At 38.7% G+C, this 14205-nt stretch overlaps 1 long non-coding RNA gene across 1 annotated transcript in view; it reads left to right on the top strand.

Moving 5' to 3' along the window:
• The window catches only part of LOC108519940 (uncharacterized), a 17367-nt gene extending 11324 nt beyond the window's left edge, over positions 1 to 6043 (top strand). The window contains exons 2-3 of the long non-coding RNA XR_001882773.1: positions 3584 to 3781; positions 5965 to 6043. This is a non-coding gene — a long non-coding RNA (uncharacterized LOC108519940). The remainder of the gene's footprint in view (positions 1 to 3583; positions 3782 to 5964) is intronic.
• Positions 6044 to 14205: the final 8162 nt, after the last annotated feature.

Raw genomic sequence — 14205 nt, 5'->3', positions numbered from 1 at the left:
CTTCCTTCCTTCCTTCCTTCCTTCCTTCCTTCCTTCCTTCCTTCCTTCCTTCCTTCTTTCATCTTGCTCTGTTGCTCAGGCTGGAGTGCAATGGTGTGACCACAGCTCACTGCAGCCCCGAACTCCTGGGCTCAAGCGATCCTCTCACCTTAGCCTCCTGAGCAGCTGGGATTACACAGATATGCCCCTATGCACTGCTAATTAAAAAAAAAAAAAAATTGTATGTGTGGAAATGAGGTTTCACTACATTGACTAGGCTGGTCTCAAACTTCTGAGCTCAAGCAATCCTCCTACCTCAGCCTTCCAAACTGCTGGGATTACAAGTGTGTACATCTCATGCCTAGCCCTGTAGTAGATTTTCTTGAATAAATGTTTTTCCATTTGCTGTATGCTCTTAGGATAACTTATGGAGGCTTTCAATTATTATGTGTTTTAAATAATTTTTAACTAGTTGTTTTACTGGAAAGAAAAAACTTTCTAGAGTAGTCTTGTTAGTTCTATTGATCCAAATACAATGCAAATAAAATGAAGGCTCTGGGTGTGATCTCACAGTTGTTATTCAGCTTTTATTTATCTTGAGGTTGTGTGCCAATTGGGATGGGACTAAGAAAAGGAGGTGTATATGTGTAAATCTACCACTACTGCTGAGTAAATTAACTCAAACATTTTCCATTAATGAGGAAAGAGATTAGATAAATAGTAAATAAAAGAGCAAACAATTCCCATGGCACGGAAAAATACAGGGAGGAAATAAAGATCTTATTATACAAGACAGGAAATTCTGCTTAAAGACTAAAAATAATATGATTGAATGTACTGAGAATTAACTTAAGAAGGAATATATGTCTGTGAAAAGTTGACATATAATTTATAAATGCTACAAGAGCCCAAATTATTATTTGATGTAATTATTTTCTTGGAGCTGGTATAATTTATCAATGCCCTTGGAATTATATGGAATCCTCACAGATAATATTTCAAAATCAGGGTTAGATGTTAGATCTACCTCTGCTATCATTCTTTTACTCATTTATTCATTATGTGTAAAGCATATTGTAACTGCAAGGAAGTATATGACTTTTTCTGGACAAACTAACTTTTAATTCACAAAACAAAAAGATTGGAACTCCAGAATATTTTTTTCCAGCTCTAAAATCCTAAGTGGCAGAGTAGAGGTAATTATTATTTCATTAATTCAACAAATATTTGTAGGCATGAAACACTGTGCTAGGGACGTGGATATTTTAGACATAATTACTGCCTTATTGAAAGTAATGGACATTTAAATAAATAATAAGAAGATTGATGGCTTCAAGAAAGGGAAGCATAGAGTGCTATGTGGATATGTCAGGATTTTCTAACCAACCCTGGTGAGAACCAACCCTGGCATTTCAGGGAAGGCTTTCCTAAGGAAGTGAAATTGATGCTCATCTTAGTCTGTTCCTGCTACTACAACAAAATACCACAGACTGGATAATTTATAAATAATATAAATTTATTTCTGAAAGTTTGGGAGGCTGGGAAGTCCAAAACCACCATGTGGGCTAGGCTAGTCTCGAACTCCTGACCTCAAATGATCCACCTGCCTTGGCCTCCCAAAGTGCTGGGATTACAGGCGTGAGCCACCGCACCCAGCCTCCCATCTTTTAATTTACCTGTAAAACTTGGTCTTAGTCAGCTTGGACTGCTATAACAAATTACCAGTTCTAGAGGCTGGGAAGTCAAGATCAAGAAATCAAAGCAACAGCAAATGTGCTATCTGGTGAGTGCTCATTCTTCTGGTTTATAAATGGCATCTTCTAGCTGTGTTCCCACATGGTGGAAAAGGCAAACAGGCTTCCGTCAGGCCTCTTTTATAAGGATGCTAATCTCATTCATGAAGGCTTCACTCTAATTGGTCACCTTCCAAAAGGCCCCACCTCTTGATACTGTCACACTGGGGATTAGGTTTCAACATGAATCTGGGGTGACCCAAACATTCAGACCATAGCTGCCCTCTTCTGGGTTCAGACTGCCATTTTCTTGTTGTAGCCTCACATGGTGGGAAGAGTGCTAGAGACCTCTCTAGGGTTCCTTTTAAATGGGCATTAGTCCCATTTATGAGGATTCCACCCTCATGACCTAAATTATCTCCCAAAGGCTGCACCTCCTAATACTACTGCATTGGCATTAGGATTTTGCTACATGAAATTTTTTGATTGATATATGCATTTTGGAAGAACACATTCATTCCGTCCACATGAAGCCTCTTATTGCTGGAACATAACAAGGACTACCAGTTGCCAAAGGAGTCTGGGAAATGAAATTTGCAAAGTCTCAGTTCCAGCAATATAGGCAGAATATGGAAGGGTAGTTTAGAGATGAAACACATGAAGTAAAGGACAGACTTATTAGGGGACTATATTGCTGGCAGCCTTGCTACTCCAGGACTCATAGCCCTCTCTTCTTCCTGCAGCCCTCCCCTCCCTCTAACCTGAGGTAGCTCCGTTCTGCCCTTGGCCTTTCTTTTCTTTTCCTTTTAAAATTTTACTGTAAATAGACAAATTATAATTATATGTATTTACAGAGTACAAAGCAATATTATGATATATGTATACACTGTGGAATGATTAAGTCAGGCTAGTGAACATACCCATCATCTCAAATACTTCTCATTTTTTTGTGGTGAGAATATTTGAAATGTACTCTTTTAGCAATTTTGAAATATACAATACATTATTATTCACTGTAGTCACCACTGCCCTTGGCTTTTCAAAGTCTCTCTAATCCTTCTCCAACTCTATCTCTCATCTTGATCATCTACAATAAATGATGATGTCCATTAGAACTAGAGCCTGAATCATTAATAAGCAAAAGATTAGTTTTGATCTCCTTGAGGACAGATCTCCAAGCAGGTGAGGTTAAATGTTTGCATTCTATCCTTATGAAGAAGAGAAAAAGAAAGAAAACAAAGAGGTTACCTTCTATAACAAAGCAAAACAGCCAACTGTGACCACAATCATAATACTGACTGTGGTAGTCTCAATAAGGACCCCGATGATATCCACAGCCGAATCCCTGGAATCTGCAGGGGTGTTACCTTACCTGGCCAAAGGGGCTTTGCAGGGGTGATTAAGTTAAGGACTCTGAGATGAGGGGATTATTCTAGATGCTCTCAGTAAACCCAATATCATCTAAGGGTTCTTTATGAAAAAATTGGGAGAGTCAGAGTCAGGGACGATGTGACCACAGAAGTCTGGGTTATGTGAGACCAAGTCAGGGAATGCTGGTGGTCTCTAGAAGCTGAAGAGGTCGGGAGACAGACTCTTCCCTAGAACCTCCAGAAGGAATGCTGCCCTGCCAACACTTTGACGTCAGCTTAGCGAGTCAAACTTTGAACTTCTGACCTCCAGAATGGTAAACTAATACACTTGTGCAGTTCTAATCCACCATGTTTATGGCAGTTTGTTACAGCAGTAGTAAGAAACTTATATGCTGACCACAGCTGAGCCTCAGGTTCTGTACTGGAAGCTGAGCAAGCACCGGCTGCCTTTGATTCACTCGACAATTCTATGAGGTTTAAGGTATGATTCTCATTTCACAGATGAAAACAACGAGACTCAGAGAACATTGAATAGACTTCCTAGACTGCCTAAGCAGTGTGGTCAGTATGGATGCCGCTGGCACATGGAGGCCACCAGGAAGCCTGTGCTTCTAACCATCATGAGAACTGCCTCCACCTGGATCCTGGCAACCAGCCCCGGGAATAAGTCCTCCACATATCCTTTAAGGATTACAAAAGGTAAACCATTCTAATTATGTATACGTATTTACATATTGGCAATTAAAGCAATGAAGTGCTAAAAATAGGCTGAAATGCACCTTGAAATTTTGTTTATGTTAATTTCTTGAGGACCTTTCTGAAAAAACAATTGTTGCAGAAGTAAATTTCAAACAGAGTGGATTAACCTATAAATTCAGAATCAATGGAATCAAAAGTTTAATTCCATTTTTATATACAGACATGTTACTTAAGAATACAAGTCTAAGCAGAATATTATTACTTTAAAATTTATAGGAGATGAAATCTTCGTATCAACCAGGAGACTGGTAGAGTTTTGAGGATTACAGGCTTAAAACAAAACAAAACCTTACTTTTAAAAAATTTATATACTCATTTATTTAATAGATATGTACTGAATCTGTTATATTCAGGGCACTGTTCCAAATTTTTAGAACCTTATGTCTCCTAAGAAACAATTCACATTCACAAATGGCTACAATATAAGGTCTTATGTAAGAAGTTTTTTAAAAAAGGAGTATAAAGTAGGTGCGTTACTATTTTAGAGAAGTGGCTAGGTTTATGACCAGACTATTCAAGAAAAGCAGAATGGCTATTGTCTGTTCACAAGTTAGATCACTTTCTGTTCTCTTCTGTCATTCCTCTGCATCTCAGGCCTTAGAAAACAAGGAGCTTCGTTTTCCTGAATCCTTTGCTAGCAAGATTTTAGGTTAGACTCTGTCAATGACAGGAACTTACACAAAATTCACAGGTAAAAGAAACACAAAGCCATGTTATTGTTCCTTCAACAGTAGCAAGCTATGGGGTGAGCTACAGTATAGTTGAGGCAAAACCATACTTCTTAATCCAAAAGTTTCTAGGTGTGCTTAGAAAACTAATAAATACTAATAAGAAAACAAATATTAATGGATCATAAGCTTATGTTCCAAAATTAGTACAAGATGCAAGAGTTTGAGATCTGTGACAGGGATACAAACTTAACCTACTCTACAACAAAGGTGTACATAAAAAATATAGTTTCTCTGAGGCAGAAGTAGTGCTTAAGGCCAAGAGTTCAGGGTTACAGTGAGCTGTTGTCATGCCACTGCACTCTAGCCTGGGCAACAGAGCAAGACCATATATATATATATGGTCTTATGTGTATGTGTATATATATGTACACACACACACACACACATATATCTATTCTCTCTCCCTCTCTCTGTGTGTGTATACACACACACACAGACACATATATATGGTTCCTGTATTTTGAGTTTTGTTTTTGTTTTTGGTTTTTTTTTTGAGACAGAGTCTTGCTCTGTTGCCCAAGCTGGAGTGCAGCAATGCAATCTCAACTCACTGCAACCTCCACTTTCTCGGCTCAAGTGATTCTCATGCCTCAGCCTCCCAAGTAGCTGGGATTACAGGCATGCACCACCATGCCCAGCTAATTTGTGTATTTTTAGTAGAGACAGGGTTTCATCATGGTGACCAGGCTAGTCTCAAACTCCTGACCTCAGGTGATCCACCCGCCTCGAACTCTCAGAGTGCTAGGATTACTGGCATGAGCCACCACTTCCAGCCCAAGGTTTCTGTATTTTCTTGAAAATCTATCTAGTTTTCCTAATGAGCTCTCACCTCCTAGGATGTCTAATCCAATTTAGACATCTGTCTCAACTAATAATTTAAACAACTCCTTTAGATAATGCTCAGTCTTCTGAGATAAATGCATAATGTTTCTTCCACCCCTCTTCCTGCTTTCTCTGCTTCCCTGTAGAGGCATCTGGGCTCAGAGGTTAAAGTCTTATGAGGAGGGGTCTGGAAGCCTAGAGCGATGATTAGCAGACATGGGGCCGACTCATCTCGCCTTCTCTCTGCAAGGATTTAGGATGGCCTGCCAGAGTCCCTAGTGTGGAACTCCCACTAAGCTGATGTTGTATTTGAATTTGATATGGAGAAATTAATGTCAGGAGCCACTCATCTACTAAACATAGAACACGACCGTGATCTGCAGAGCCCCCAGTTCTTCTCCACTACCTTCTTTCCCACCATCATAGACATATGACTATTTTATTCCAATGTGTACTCTATATGTCCACCTTCGCTTTTATAGCCAGCATCTATTTCTGATGCAGTTAGTATTCATTATTTTATTTTGAGAAGTTTTCCTTCTTTTTCATGAACTTTTCCTTCGATTACAGGTGGTGACATTATCCAGCAAAGTAATGAATCAACATAACAGCTGGGATGTTTGACTTTCACACACTGGCTTTCATTAGGCAAAACATTATTGATCAAGTGACTCTCATGTATATAATATATATGTGCTGTCTGGAGTATACATATAAAACATACCTGAGCTTCTTTATTTACAGGGAGTCAAAAAGGGGATCAAGGAAGTGCAATTAAAAAGAGTATTTCTTTTCATAACTCTCTTCTTTACCGTCTCTTCATATGTTTCTGGTATGTTTGGGCAAAGGGTTTTAATCTGCATCCAAGGAAGGGCAGTGCTGTTGAAAGCTGATGAAATGATGTTTGTTTCAACTTCATTCAGTTATGGGGGGACGATTAAAAAAAGAGGCTGGGCGCCGTTGCTCATGCCTGTAATCCCAGCATTTTGGGAGGCCAAGGCGAGTGGATCACCTGAGATCAGGAGTTCGAGATCAGCTTGGCTAACAGGGTAAAACCCCGTTTCTACTAAAAATATGAAAAATTAGCTGGGCATGGTGATGCCACCTGTAAACGTAACTACTTGGGAGGCTGAGACAGGAGAATTGCTTGAACCTGGGAGGCGGAGGTTACAGTGAGCCAGGATTGCACCATTGCACTCCAGCTTGGGCAACAAGGGTGAAACTCCATCAAAAAAAAGAAAGAGAGAGAGAAAGACAGAGGAAGGAAGGAAGGAAGGAAGGAAGGAAGGAAGGAAGGAAGGAAGGAAGGAAATAAAGGAGGGTTAAAAAGAAAAAAGAGGAGTGTCTAAAGAGACTATGGATAAATAATGAGAAAACCAATGGAGATGACTATGTGCAACAGAATCTTAGGAAGAGGAACTCAAAGCTCACTAACAAAAGCTTATGAATTGTGAATATTGGGCTTGAGTAAAAGGTAATTCTTGCTAAAATCACAACAGGCTTCTCTTTATTTTATTCTCCTATTTTTAAGTCCCAGTGTATTCATCAGCTCAACTTTTCATAATTCTGTTTTTAAAAAGTCAAATAATATCTTTATTGGTTACAAGGTCATTTTGTTTCATAGATACTATTTTATAAATGTAACCTTGATTCTTTTATTATTGTTATCCACATCCAAAAATAAAACAAAATTTTAAAAGGTGACTTTTTGCTGTTTCACATGACACTCAGGCATCTTAACCCTTTGTTAGACAAACACACATATACACACAGATCTGAATGCCTGTGCAAATCATTTTCACCCTTGCTGACATTAAGAACTTGTTCTTGCACTGTTTTTAAATACTTAGGTCATTATTCATAAATCTTCTCCTCTTTAGATATAATTAATGATTCTTTTTTATGTAAAAGTTAAATAATACTTTATATAAATTATAAGTTAGATTTGAATGCTTTAAACTGAACCAATACTATAAAGTTCAGTTATGCTATTTTTGAGCTATTCATAAAGCCAGTTTTCAATACCCTTGTGTTATAGAAGGATTAAATTATAGCTTTGCAGTAGATTAGGTTTCTTTGTATTACTGTATTTACACATCTGGTTGGTCTATTATGCATTTTTTTCTATATTATCTTATAAACTGATTAGGATATAACTCTTTCTCTATTGTGTTCATAAGAGCCCATCATAGTATGGATTTAAGAAGCAAAATTAAATACCCAGTATCTCTGGCTTAGAAAATCATTGGTTCTCAATTGCTGCATTGTAATTCTGTGTATAGATTTACCCACCTACACTGGGCTTTAAAAAGAAAATGCAATTAAAGATGTAGAAAGCTGTGAACAAGGAATTATATTCTACCAATAGTAATGAGTAAACTTTCCCCATTCCTGACCCTAAAGACCATATTTGAGCTTCACTGTAGAAAGACTTGGATGATACTCTTATGTTTTAATATAATACGTAATATATAAGAATGTTCACAGATCAGTTGGCATTTCTTTTGGCTGTAAGAAGCTGAGCCTTTGTGTCCTAAAATTATAGGTATATAATCCTCAAATGTGCTGTGTGGCCAAAGCAAAACAACAAAACAAAATAAAAAATAAAATAAAAAAGTTGAGCATGCTCCTTTTGTTTGTTGAAGACTCAATATGCATTATGAAAGCAAAATGTTTAGTATTTTACTAAATGATAAAGTGTCATTGAAGTGATAACAGCCTTCAGCACTTAGCAGTTTCTGGCTTTCATGTTTAAGGAAAACAGACTAGATGAACTGGTTCAAGTCAGCTCAAGGTGATGAGGCTTTGAAACTCCCTTGCAGTTTTGAGGAGCTGGCTATAGTCTGCTGAAAATAGTGTGTATGCCAGTTGAGAACTGCAAACTGGGAAGAAATGGGCACTGGTGAAGGTTTTGGTATGTAGGAAAATATGTCTGGAAATTGTCCTGATTTGTAAAGTCTGGTAACATTTTTATTTGGAAACAATGAGAAGTGAGAGTTTAAAATGCTGGTTTCTGGTGTCCCTCCTCTGCACTGCTATTCCCTTGTGATTACTGCTCTACTCACCCCTCTTTTCTGTTAATCTGTGAACTCCCCAGGGGCAAGGACTCCGTTTATATAGCACAGTGACAGTGACTGGCTCAGTGTCAGGCACTTACTAGGTGCTTAAAATATGTTTGTTGAATGAAATGAGTGAATGCATGAGTATGACAGGCTTGGCTCAAAATATTCTCTTTCCTTCCTTCCTTCCTTCCTTCCTTCCTTCCTTCCTTCCTTCTTTCCTTCCTTCCTTTCTTTTTCTTTCTTTCCTTTCTCTCTTTCTCTTTCCCTTCTTTCCTTCCTTCCTTCTCTCTTTTTCTCTCTCTCTCTCCCTTTCTCCCTTCCTCCCTTTCCTCCCTCCCCTCCTCCCTCCTCTCCTTCCTTCTTTTCTTTTTCTTTTCTTTCTTTTTTTTCTTTCTTTCTTCTTTCTTTCTTTTTTTTCTTTCTTCTTCTTTTTTTCTTCCTCTCTCTCGTTCTCTCTCTCTCTTTCTTTCTTTCTTTTCTTTCTCTTTCTTCTTTTCCTTTCTCTCTCCTCCCTTTCTTTCTTTTTCCTTCCTCCTCCCTCCCTCCCTCCCTCCTCCCCTCCTTCCTTCCTTCTTCCCTCCCTCCTCCCTTCCCTTCCCTTCCCTTCCCTTCCTTCTTCTTTCTTTTTCTTTTTTGCAGGGTCTCACTCTGTCACCCAGGCTGGAGTGCAATGGCACGATCGATCTTGGCTCACCACAGCCTCTGCCTCCCGGGTTCAAGCTCTCCTCCCACCTCAGTCTCCTGAGTAGCTGGGACTACAGGTGCTCATCACCATGCCTGGATAATTTTTATATTTTTTGGTAGAGGTGAAGTTTCATCATATTGCCCAGGCTGGTCTCAAACTCCTGGGCTCAAGAAATCTGCCTGCCTTGGCCTCCCAAAGTCCTGGGATTACAGGCGTGGGCCACCATGCCTGGCCAGGCCTGATATATTCTTTTACTCCCATCTATGAGTTCCATGGATCAAGCCTTTCACTGTGCCCCACACATCATGAATACACATAACTTTGTTGCCTACTTAGCTGAGAGGAGTATCCTGGAAGCATTCAGATTTGGGATTTGTAGTCCGGAAAATTAAAGTGACCCCCACTTACATTTAACACACTTTTGTTTTCCATCACCTCAAATATTTAAATATAATTATTCCAAAGGCCTTATTTTTGACCATATCTCATGTACACTTATATTCTTAGAAAGGAAATGTCAGGGCTGAAATGTTGCCTATGTTACCTCTTATTGCTTTTTTTTTGGCTTCATGGAGAATCTGGAATATTATCATTCTTGTTGAGAAGTGTAAAAGAAGGACTGCAGATTTAGTAATAAATGACATATTATTTTCTTTCTTCTCAGCCTTCCCAGTTTCTCCTCTCTCCCTCATTTTTTTTCCCATAACCTTCCTTCCCACCCTATCTCTTGTCAGCCTTTGACTGCAAGAGCTACTCTACCTATGAAAACATGCATTGGACCGTGACCTGTACGGTTCCCGGAATTGTTCTCAGGGTGAAAAACCTTCATGGGTATTAGAAACAATTAACGTTTCCATTTACCACTAGACCCAAAGCTTTATGAGCAGCAAAGATGTAAATGTATTTTAACCTTAAATCTAAAGTATAATTTCTGTGTGTGGGAAACCAGCAGTAGCAGACTAGTGTGATTGGGAGATACATTTCAATTAATTCTTCTACCAACACCATATCTCTTCTGCATCAGAACCTTTTATAGTGTTAAAATTAACAATTATGCAGCCGATGGCTGGTTAAATCCACCAGGGGACCGGGAGAGAGCCTCAGATAACACGATACGTATAAATCATTCAGGAGAACAATTCATGAAAGAAAAGTTATCTGTGTTTGGGATGACATTGGAAGAGCTAAATAGGAGTCAATTTGAAGAAGGGACATTTAGTCCCATTGTCCAGCTTGCCTTTTCCTTTTAAAAAATTGTGTCATAATATACATTTTTAAAATTAATTATCCATTAGCAGCAAGATAAACGTCTCTTCTTGTGCTAAGGAAATAGTGGCCTCAGTGGTGAAAGATTATTTCACATGAGTAGCACTCATAAAGAGAGCTGTTCCCAGATAAGGTGGCAACTGTTCTTTGAAGAAGCACAATGAAGGGTGACAGGCAAGCCCATGTTGACCAAATGGAATGGAAGACCTGCAGATTTCAGTCCGCTGATTAGTTACATAAGAGAGATTCAGATCAGGAATGACATTTCACCGAACCACATAGACAGCAAAGTAGTAAATACTTCAGAATATAACAACCCATGAAACTGCATCCTAGAGAGTATCAAAACTATTTTCAGGGTTCTCCGACACCGGAATGTTTTGGAAGCACCTCTAGAAGTAGTTTTTCATGCTTAAATCTTCAGTTACCATAAAATTTATATCCCAGGGTTTTAATAAATGTATTGTTTTTGATGCATGGATAATATATATGCATTCATGCATTCTCTGACAAACTGGATTTTAATAGGATCAGTTGCCAAATACTAGTCTTGCAAGTGATCTGTTTTATTAAATTTTTTATTTAATTTCATCTTTAATACATTTTATTTCATTGATCCTTTTAAGAATCATATCCAGGGGGAGCATGATGGCTCACGGCTGTAATTCCAGCTACTCCGGAGACTGAGATGGGATTGCACGAACCCAGGAGTTCGAAGCTGCAGTGATCTATGATTATGCCACTGCACTACAGCCTGGGTGACAGAGCGAGACCCTATCTCAAAAGAAAAAAAAATCGTATCTGTGTGGTCTTGATTCATCTTTTTGACTACAGGTTTTGAATTTTAAACTTCACTCATAGTTAACAAAAATATTAAACTTGCAGTTTTCATGCATGGAATAATAACCAAGCTAAATGCTTTATTAAACACTGGAGGTGACTCAATTGTTATATAACTTTCATTTATTTTAAATAACCTATTTTCTTCCCCACACTTGCACATTCTCCTACTAACGTGCAGAAGAAATAAAAATCATGAAAGAAGAAAAAAAATATGAGTTTCTGACATGGTTCAATAATTATGTCACAGTTTGGTGATGTTTTTGCAATTGTTCTTTAATGAGGTATGAATTACAGTTGCCTTCATACTCATTTGCATTCAAAATACTTGGATAAAACTTATGGCCTTCTTTTTGTAGTTCATTTCATTGGGCCTAAAATGTTTATGACACACAGTTTTAAATTGTGAGCACACACACTTGGCTTAGCACATATTAATTATTTCATTCTGGCATTTTGTTCTTTAGGAAGACATAAATGTTTGCGATCAAATGTTGACAATCAATAATGGTGCAAAGATGTCAGCAATTAGTGCAACGTTTTCATTAAAATGTAGAAAATAACAGATAAGATAGGGACATAACGCTTACCAGAGCAGACGCCGTGAAGCCACTAACAGTGTGTCCCATAGGAGAGAATCAACAGAAACAGAGAGGGTATGAATCCAGAAAGTTCTGTAACAGAAACTATGACCTAATCAGGCCTTATAATTCTCCCCATCAACTTTTTAGTGAAGAGAAACTGTAAGTAAACATTGGAATGTTTAGATACTAATATATGTTTTATATATTAAATATATATAGACATAAAATACTTTTTATGTGATAACATGTCTTTTGTCCTTGCATATACTGTAGTTTGAGTCATTTGTTATCAAGGAACCATTTTGCTGTTTTTAGAATTGCAGGGTTAAGAACCCCTCCAGGATTTGCCACAGAAGGATGATTAGGCTGGGTAGACCCAGCTGGAGTAGTTCCTCCTCTGCCAGACCCAGCCTCCTCCACATGAGTCTTTCTGGTCTTTTATACTGTATTCAATATGTTTTCCTTTTAAATCTAGATATAATTTACATGCCATAAAGCTCACCATTTTCACATCTACCATTGAGTGGGTTTTGTGTATTCCCAGAATTGTGCAGCCACCATTACTATCTAATTCCAGAATACTTTCTTCACCCCAGAAAGAAATCTGTACCTGTTAACAGTCACTCCCTGTTCCCCCTCCCTCCAGCCCAGACAAATGCTAATCGATTTTCTGTCCTCATGGATTTGGCTATTGTGAACATTTTACACAAATGGAATCATACAGTATGTGGCTTTTTGTGTTTGGCTTCCTTCACTATGTGCTATTCTCTCTGCTCCAAAGTAGATGCAGATAGGATGGAAGAAAACTTTTCTGTTCTCATGGGGGTTAGAAGATTGCAGGACAAGCAGGCTAAGTAAATATGTGCTGTACACTGTATGGGCAACACATTTTTCCTCTTGATCTGTCTCCAGTTCCTCTGCTGTACAATTTATAAATACAAAGTAATGGCCCCATTATGTGGTTGCCAGGGTGACATTACCTGCACAAACCAGAACTAGGCTAAGACGATAAAAGGCTCTCATCTTTACACTTTATGCTCAAGTTTTGCCTTCAACCTTTTTTTTTTTTTTTTTTGAGACAGTCTCGCTCTGTTGCCCAGGCTGGAGTGCAGTGGCTCGATCTAGGTTCACTGCAAACTCTGCCCCCCAGGCTCAAGTGATTCTCCTGCCTCAGCCTCCTGAGTAGCTGGAATTACAGACGCTCGCCACTATGCCCGGCTAATTTTTGTATTTTTAGTAAAGATGGGGTTTCACTATGTTGGCCAGCCTGGTATCCAACTTCTGACTTCAAGTGATCCGCCCACCTCAGCCTCCCAAAGTGCTGGGATTACAGGCATAAGCCACCATGCCCGTCCTATTTCTTAATTAAGGGTCAAGAGAACATAAACACCGATGATGGATTCATGGGTCACTATTTTTTTTTTTTTTTTTGAGACGGAGTCTCGCTTTGTGGCCTAGGCTGGAGTGCGGTGGCATGATCTCGGCCCATTGCAAGCTCAGCCTCCCGGGTTCTCGCCATTCTCCTGCCTCAGCCTCCTGAGTAGCTGGGACTACAGGCGCCCGCCACCACGCCCGGCTAATTTTGTGTATTTTAGTAGAGACGGGGTTTCACCGTGTTAGCCAGGATGGTCTGGATCTCCTGACCTCGTGATCCGCCCGCCTTGGCCCTGAAAAATGCTGAGATTATAGGCGTGAGCCACTGCGCCTGGCCTCATGGGTCACTTTTAAGTTGCCTTGAATACGATGGGCAGGGTTGCCTCACTTCCCTCTTGAGAGGTTAGTTTTTCATCCATTCGTGGAGTAAGATGCTGTGATGTTAGCTACCAACACTAGCACACATTACATACAGCCCATTGCCCTAGAGTGCAGCCTGTTGTAGGATATGAAAGGCAATATTCTGGTAGTCTAGAATTAAAAATTGTCTCTTAAAAATTCACATAACAACAAAAAATTCATTTTCTCTTAGCTCCTTTAATATATTCTGGGATCATGTTTTATAACCCAAATCAATAAGATTTCTTTACTCATAAAAGTTGTAAACATTCTCTGTGGAAACTTGAAAACTAAATCATACAGAAGAAATAAGAATCACCTATGAGCCTGCCACCTAGAATAAACTCATAGTTTGTTTTTGTGTACAAAAAATTTCATTTCTTTTAAATTCAAAAAAAAGTATTGAATGTCTGTTATGACCTAGGGGGAAATCAGTGGAGGATAAGAACAAATCTTTGGCAATTTAAAAAAATTATGATCACACAGGTTATAAGGTTTGTATTGCCTGCATAAGCATTGCAGTGAGTCTACTTTCCCGTATTTTGAAATATTCTTTTAAAAACATGAATTTTAATACCTGCATATGATTGGGCTGTAATTT

This window comes from Rhinopithecus bieti, unplaced genomic scaffold (assembly GCF_001698545.2).
Source record: "Rhinopithecus bieti isolate Rb0 unplaced genomic scaffold, ASM169854v2 scaffold_46235, whole genome shotgun sequence".
Classification (NCBI taxonomy): Eukaryota; Metazoa; Chordata; class Mammalia; order Primates; family Cercopithecidae; genus Rhinopithecus; species Rhinopithecus bieti.
The sequence above is the reverse complement of the archived record's forward strand: the minus strand, read 5'-3'. Positions and strand labels throughout refer to the sequence as shown.